The sequence below is a fragment of the Lycium ferocissimum genome, unplaced genomic scaffold (assembly GCF_029784015.1).
Source record: "Lycium ferocissimum isolate CSIRO_LF1 unplaced genomic scaffold, AGI_CSIRO_Lferr_CH_V1 ctg24938, whole genome shotgun sequence".
NCBI classification, from domain to species: Eukaryota; Viridiplantae; Streptophyta; class Magnoliopsida; order Solanales; family Solanaceae; genus Lycium; species Lycium ferocissimum.
The window spans coordinates 1-7,222 of NW_026721958.1; the positions used below are offsets into that span (position 1 = coordinate 1).

Genomic DNA, 7,222 nt, shown 5'->3' on the forward strand with positions numbered 1-7,222 from the left:
CTCGAAAAATTTGGGAACAAAAACCCACACAAACGCGTATTTAAAGAAGGATTTAAAAATTCGTAAGGGGGCGGGATTAGTTTGGATGGAAGGATGGAAATGTTGAAAAAAAAAATAAGAAAAAAAAATGATGATATAGACATAAATGGAAGAAGAACTCAGGGTAAGAAGTTTTAGAGACGTTATAAGCAAAGTCGGGAAGAAAGACGGGAAGTAAGGTATAATCGAAGACTTCATAAAGGACGTGGTGAATCTTGATGCCCCCATTAACTTGCGAGTCCGAAAAACCGTTAGTCATAAAAGACAGGAGTGTGAAAAGATGGAAAAGAAGGCATCGGAATTGGATCTAACCCTTATAAGTATTCCAATTGAATACAAGAGTGTAACTAGCAAGAAGATAGACAAGTCAGACCATACGATGACGGAACCCCGGCCCTAAGAAGATCGTGAAGGGCGGCAGATAATTATCGAAGATGACGGTTACTCGAAGGCTATAGGCGTATAAGGACCTCCTTAATAAGGGGGGAAGAACATACTAGACTTGAAAGGAACTATGACGTTTCAAGCTCCAGAAAAGGAGACACTACAAGAATTTTGACTTTTAACGACCACTTGTTAACGAGGGGACATGAATCCCATCGTTAAAAGTATATTTATAGCAACCAATTTTTTTCCCGTGGTTAAAAGCCAATTTTAGGTCCACAAATAACCAGAGGATAACATCCTGTCGTTAAAAAGTATAATATCCCTTTGTTTATACTAAAATTAACCCAAAAAAGAGCGCCTGCTTCCCTCAAAATTTCCCCGCTCTCTTTCTCCAATTAAAACAAAAAAAAAAACAACACAAAACAAAACAAAACAAAAACATACACGCGAACGAGACGACTCAGCGACAGAAACCGTCTAAACAAGCCGTAAGTTTTCATCTCCCAACCTCATAATTCTCATTCTTTAAGCGGTATCATTTTGTTGGAATGTGTAGAATAAGTTGTACTGCTTGGAGAAATACTTTTATACTTCCACTTTATTTTTTATAATTTATCATTCTCTCATGATTTCTCTTGGAATAAGTTTCACTATCTCTGGAATGTTTGGAATAAGCTTCAAATTTTACTCAGAAGCTTAGGAATCAACTCGAGACTCTATCGCCATAGTCAGGAAGTGTGTAGATAGCGAGATATTATAAGAGAGCTTCAGGTGCGTTCTTGGTTAAATTTCGAACTTCATGTGTGTTCTTCTTGCTTTTTTTGTGATGTTTAATTTGTGAAAGATTCATCTATGGTGGTTGTGTTAAATTGGTGAGGCTTGTTGTGCTTACTTTGCCCTAATTTTTTTTGGGAATAGCTAATCAGAAGTTCACTTTAAGGGTGTGCTTAAAATTGCACACCATCCGTTCGACTAATTGACTAAATGAATTTTTGAGCCTTAGAAAACTATCTTTCGTCCCCACTGCTAAAAATACTCTACAGATTAAATTACATTTCACAAAATTTGAAAGGATACAGATTTTATATGTTTTAAAATTTAAACCAGATGGGAGATCTTGTCTCGCTTAACTTAACTTCCTTTCCAACTTAAATGTCTTGTTGTGTAATGTTAACTTTTTTCTTTCCTGTAAAAATAAAAACTAGCTTGTTCATTTTTCTCTGTCCTTTATGTTTAGCTTAGTTCTTTTCAGTATGGCACTTAAATAGTACATTTTAATATAAAATCAAGTATAACACTATCCTGGCCTGCCCAACCGCAAGCCATGTTAATTTATTACATGAAAGAACTTTTTGTAAGATTAGGACAAACAGGAAATGGATTAGTCAAAAATATGGTAATACTTGTCCTCGGTTCCCCTGAAATCTTGTTCAGGAAAGTATCACAATAATCTCTAAGAGCTGTCTAAATCTATTTTATTTTGTAGTACTCGTATGGTAAAAAATGTCTTTATTGGTTCTTTGTTTTATAGTTATGATGTCCACATCAAATACATCTGGAAGTCTTTGATGGCTGAAACTTTTGTAATTAGGATGACAATGATGTTAGCCATCTAAAAAGCTTAAAAATTTGAGAATAAATCTTCTGTAATTGCCTTGTAAAATCTTCTGTAATTGCCTTGTAGAGGCAGCATCAGATGCCATAGAAACCAGAAAAGCAGAGTAACATGAACGCTGAAAAGGGGAAAAAATAGAAGAATGTGAAGATGAAGAATCCTAATATCTCTTTATCTAGGAACAATTAGATACTACATTTAACATTTGAATTAGTCTCACAGTTAGCAAAAGTTTAATAAATAACAAATCTTTAGCAAGAAAAATGACACCTGAAGTTGCTACATGAGGCAAATAAGGTGATAATCAACAAGCATTAGCCTAATAATAAGATACCAAATACATCTATAACGCAAGTTTTACATGAATTATGAGACTCTAGTAATCATGGTAAGTCTACTTTAAGTTGATAATGTCTTGTAAGAAAGTATGGAGAATCGATATAACTTATTAAGCAACAGAAGATAACAATTGTAGGGATCGTCAAGGTAGAAGAAATTTATACGTCACAAGCATGTTGCAAATGATTTATTTGTCAATGCCTTTCAATTTGGACTATTTTCCCACTTGCTTTTAATTCTAGGGGTGTTAAAAATGGATTCTAAACCTAATGAAAGGGTTTTAAAGCTTCGTTATCCGATGATATTGGTGACGACAGCGAGAAAGGAAAATCTTGAATTTAAAAAAGAACATGTTAAAATGGAGAAGCAGCATAATTTTGACAGGGTCAAAAAGAGATTTGCTTGCATGCAGTCAAATTTACAAAACGGGCGGAAGATGAGCACGTCGTCCGTATCGATGGGAAACGTTATTAGCCTCTATTTGTCTCCCTGAATTTGATTTCTGGCCCGATGATGCAGCCATGTGCTCATTGACAATGCAACCCCATGATACAAGAAGCCCTAGCTTTAGCTTAGTTATTCCCAGTGCATGTTGTGTGGTACCACATGTTTTCTCAGTTAGGGAAATTCCAGCTGATGAAAAAGATATTTGTACTCCAGCTGTGAAGAAGATTCTTTCTCCTCTTTATGAAAAGTCCTATTAATGCCACCTTCATGATCAACTAATACCGTTATTTCTGTAGGTAGTGGATTAAGTTTTATATTAATATACGTGCCATCATCATCGTCATCTGTATCTGACATAACAAAATTACTACCAAAAGATTCATCATCAGAGGAGGAGAAGAGGCCGCCATTATTAGGAGAGTTGAAGTCAAAGGAACTGAATGAGAAACTCCTTCTTTAGTCCAGCTCTGTGCTTTTAATCTGCATACTGGCTGGACGCCCAAACAGGTTGGTATGCCTAAAGCCTCTTTCCAGGGATCTAATGTCTGTAAGGTTGAACCATAGAGATTTGATGCTGTTAATTGTCCCCTAACTCTAGTAGCACTGATATGGACTTTCTTGTTATTATTCACTATGATAATATGTATTTTCTTAATCTCATATTTCTTATCGAGTTTATTATATTTTTCATGGAATTATGTGTTGCTCCAGTTAACTGTTGCACAAATGCAAATTTGGCTTGTAGCCATTACTGCTCTTTTTATTTCTTTATTTTTAATCTAGGGTTGCTTGCCATGGTACCACTTGACAGCAACTTGTTCTCCTTAGCTAAAAGAGAGGATTGACTATTTTTTTAAATAGAAAATGAGTCAAGTGTTTTTTAACTGCTTTCAATTAGGCTTCATGTCAAGCATTCAATTTGGAGAGTAGTCAATTAACACATTGGACATAGTGACATAAGAGTAATCCAAAAGTTTGATTAGTATAATTTATTCTCCTAATGTTGTGGTTGTAGGTATCAGATTATAACCTTGTTGCCAGCTAAAGAAAATGTATTGTTGTTGGCTGACTTTACTCTACTCCGTACCTCTCTCGCCATATCACAGTAAATATTCGCTGCATTCGTGTTTACCAAACATTTTAACCTTAGCAATTAAAAATCAAAGTGAAAATACATAACACTTAGTCATGATTATTAGGTAATAAATGTGTTAAATATACATCTCTTCGTTGGTTGGATTGATGTAAACCTCGAACGTGAGTAAGTTTTTAACGTCACATCACCTCTGGCCCCCTGCCCCCTTCCAGATATTTGAAAGGGTTTAACACATAAAAATCCCCTTAAACTATTTACGGTTTGCAACTTTCATACTTGGAGGAAAAAAATGTATGGTCTTCTTAGCGCTAGTGAAGTGTATCTTGACAAGTATTAGCTAACGTTCCTTTTGTCTTTTCAAATGCTTTGGTTATTTGAGTAACTAATTTAGTGACTCACATGAGTTTTTCCAATATGCTGATCAACGATGGATGCAACTTATTAACTCATTCATTAATATGTTAACAACCAAATTAGCTTACATTTGTAATGTTCGATAACAAAACCCACTGATATTAGAATAACTGATTGACTATTCTGGTGGTTTTTAGAAACAGGAATGTCAGTAATGAGTAGATAATAAAAATGGGAGACGTTGCGTACATGGATTTGGATAGCATTTAGTTAATTAATTTATCTATCTTTTCCAGATTCTGATGGACTGTATGGATGCTGAATCAATTGGAAGTTACCCATTTCTTTTCAGTATCTATACAGGGGAAAGAAATAAGGGAACAAGGTATTACATGACTCACAAGAATTTTGTGGCCTAGGCGTTACTGATCACTGTACAGGTGAATAGCAAATTTAATGCAATCTGCTTTTCATCGTTTTAGTAATTTGTTGTTTATGCCACATTAATTTGTTAGTGTTTAAATTTGCTAGTTATTGTATCCATTAAAACATTTGCTAGTTGTGGTTAGTCTTGGTTTAGACGTTTTGGTTCTATATTCGTTGTTCCTTGAGTTCTCTCGTCTAATAAATTGTGTTTGCTTTCCTAGAAATTTGAAATTTTAACTCTTTGTTAGCGCCTTCACAGTTCCTAGAAGTTGTGTTTGCTTTCGTTGTGATTGATCTTCATTTTGTGGAAAAGGTAAAAGACAAAAAGGTAGCAGCTATTAGGAGCTTTGTTACTGGACTGATATGAATTTATTTCTTTTTACAGATTAAAGTGCTGAAGTCTGAAGAACAAATGCCGAGCAAGTAGAAGCGATTGAAAATGCTAAAGAACAAGTTAAAACACTAGAGGACCTTATTTTCTATTTTGTTTGGAGTTGTTAAAGATGTTTGTGTTTGTAATGCTACAATTCTATCTTCTGTTTTGTTAGGTGTTGACTTACATATTGTCATACAATTGGGATTGGTATATTTTTGCGTTTGTTCATTGTAGATAACCGTGAAATTTAATATAAAAACATATTGTCATACAATTGGGATTGGTATATTTTTGCTTTTGTTCATTGTAGATAATCGTGAAATTTAATATAAATATTGATTATTCTTTATGTTTCTGGAGCGAGTGTGTGTGCGCATAGGTTTTTATATATTATTATAGTAATCACCATAAAATTTATCTGATGAGAGTTGACAGACAGTTAGCGAAGGTAAAGGCCTGTCGCTAAAAGCACTTATAATAGTTGATTTTGTTGTTGTAATTGAAGCTTTTAGCAACCGGAAAACAACAAATAGCGAAGGAAAAAAATCCAGTCGCTATTAATTATAATGTCCGGATCTTTTGTTGTCGTTAAAGGATCTTTAACGACTGGCTTGGAATCCGGTCGTGAACTTTTAACGTCGGAGCTTTTAACGACCGGTGACGACCGGATTTTCCCCCCTCGTTATTGACTAATAGCGACCGGAATTGAGCTTTTAACGTCTGGATTTCCCCTCGTTAATAGCCTTTTTTCTTGTAGTGCACATAGCTCAGCCTCCAAATACTCAATGTAAGTAAGACAAATTCAAATAGTATAATCGACTAACAAACTTCATGCAGAAAATTTAAAGGATAAGTACACATTTTGTGCCATCATGAGATGTCCCCGAAAAGAATAAGAACTTAAACTCGGGTTATCGAGAGAACTGTTGATTTAAATGAAAGGTGAAATTCTTTGAATTGTTCCTTTTTGCTTTATGGACGAAGCATTTCTACCACACGATATGGAAAGAAAGTTCTCGCGTTTATATGTACAAGAACTTCTTCTAGCTCTGAGGGATGAAGTCTTCCTCAAAGTTCGCTCGCTCAAATTTAATTTGGGGATCGTTGATTGATTCTTTTTTGGGCAAAAAAACGTTTATTAATTTTTAACTATTTAATCATTAATAAGTTTCCAAATCGAGTTAATTTTCGCAATTGTTTAAACTTTTTTTTTAAATTAATTAATCTTCCATTTGAAATTGTTTTTTGGTTTTGTTAATAAACTCAACCAATGGCCATATAAATCTTGCCACCTGATTTTCCTTACAATTTTCGATTTTTTTTTTTTTTCTTGCACATAAAGTTCTAGGTGATCTGTTTCCCTTGAGGGTTTTCACGAAATTTGTTTCGCTTAAATTTTAGTAAATTTTCTATCCCAAATATATTCCAAACCCGGCCTTTGGGAATAATTTTGGGGGGTATTACACGTTTTTTTCCTACTATATTTTCGGATTTGTTCTTCGATATATTTCCGTTTTTTTTTCGTTTGAATTTTTTTTTTCCCTTTAAGTATATTTTCATATCGGGGTTTAAAAACAATCTTAAGGAAATTAATATATATATATATATATATATATATATAATCTGATTCGTTTTTAGATTAAAAACCCGGTTTTTTACTCCTTTAATTTTTTTAGTCCAAATTTTAAAACATAAAAACTTGGGGGTTATTAAAGTTCATAAGAGTGAAAAGATTTGAAAAAACTAAAAACTTCATCGTTAACTTGTGAAACAGTTTTAATATATAAATCTTCACTATTTCGTTATGTTTTTTTTTGCTATTGATTAAAAGGGGAAATTGACGGGGAAAAGAAAAAATGGCAATAAAAAGGGTGCTATGTCACTGGTGGGGGCGTCCCGGGGTATTTGCGATCTTGCGTCGTCAAACCATTCCCTAAAAGCCATGGCATTGCGGAGAAATGGGGAAAAATTTTGGGGTTAACTTCGGATGGGAAAAAGAATGTTTTTTTGGGTTTACTACTCTTGGTATGCAAAAGTTGCACCGAAATCCTCCTTTGGAAAAAATGCCGGAAAAAACGGCCATGGTTGTTGAGGGGGAAGCATTCGGATTTCTCGTCGGGGTTTTCCCTTAGGCCCGAGGGTA

General features: G+C 34.3%; 2 long non-coding RNA genes across 2 annotated transcripts; one reads left to right on the forward strand and one right to left on the reverse strand.

Moving 5' to 3' along the window:
- Positions 1–634: 634 nt before the first annotated feature.
- LOC132043458 (uncharacterized) lies at positions 635–3,311 on the reverse strand. Its single transcript, XR_009411814.1, has 3 exons — positions 3,188–3,311; positions 846–1,204; positions 635–815 (listed from the first exon to the last, which is right to left on the reverse strand). It is a non-coding gene; the product is annotated as an uncharacterized LOC132043458 (long non-coding RNA).
- Positions 1,060–5,302, forward strand: LOC132043457 (uncharacterized). Its single transcript, XR_009411813.1, has 3 exons — positions 1,060–1,197; positions 3,124–4,717; positions 5,089–5,302. It is a non-coding gene; the product is annotated as an uncharacterized LOC132043457 (long non-coding RNA).
- Positions 5,303–7,222: the final 1,920 nt, after the last annotated feature.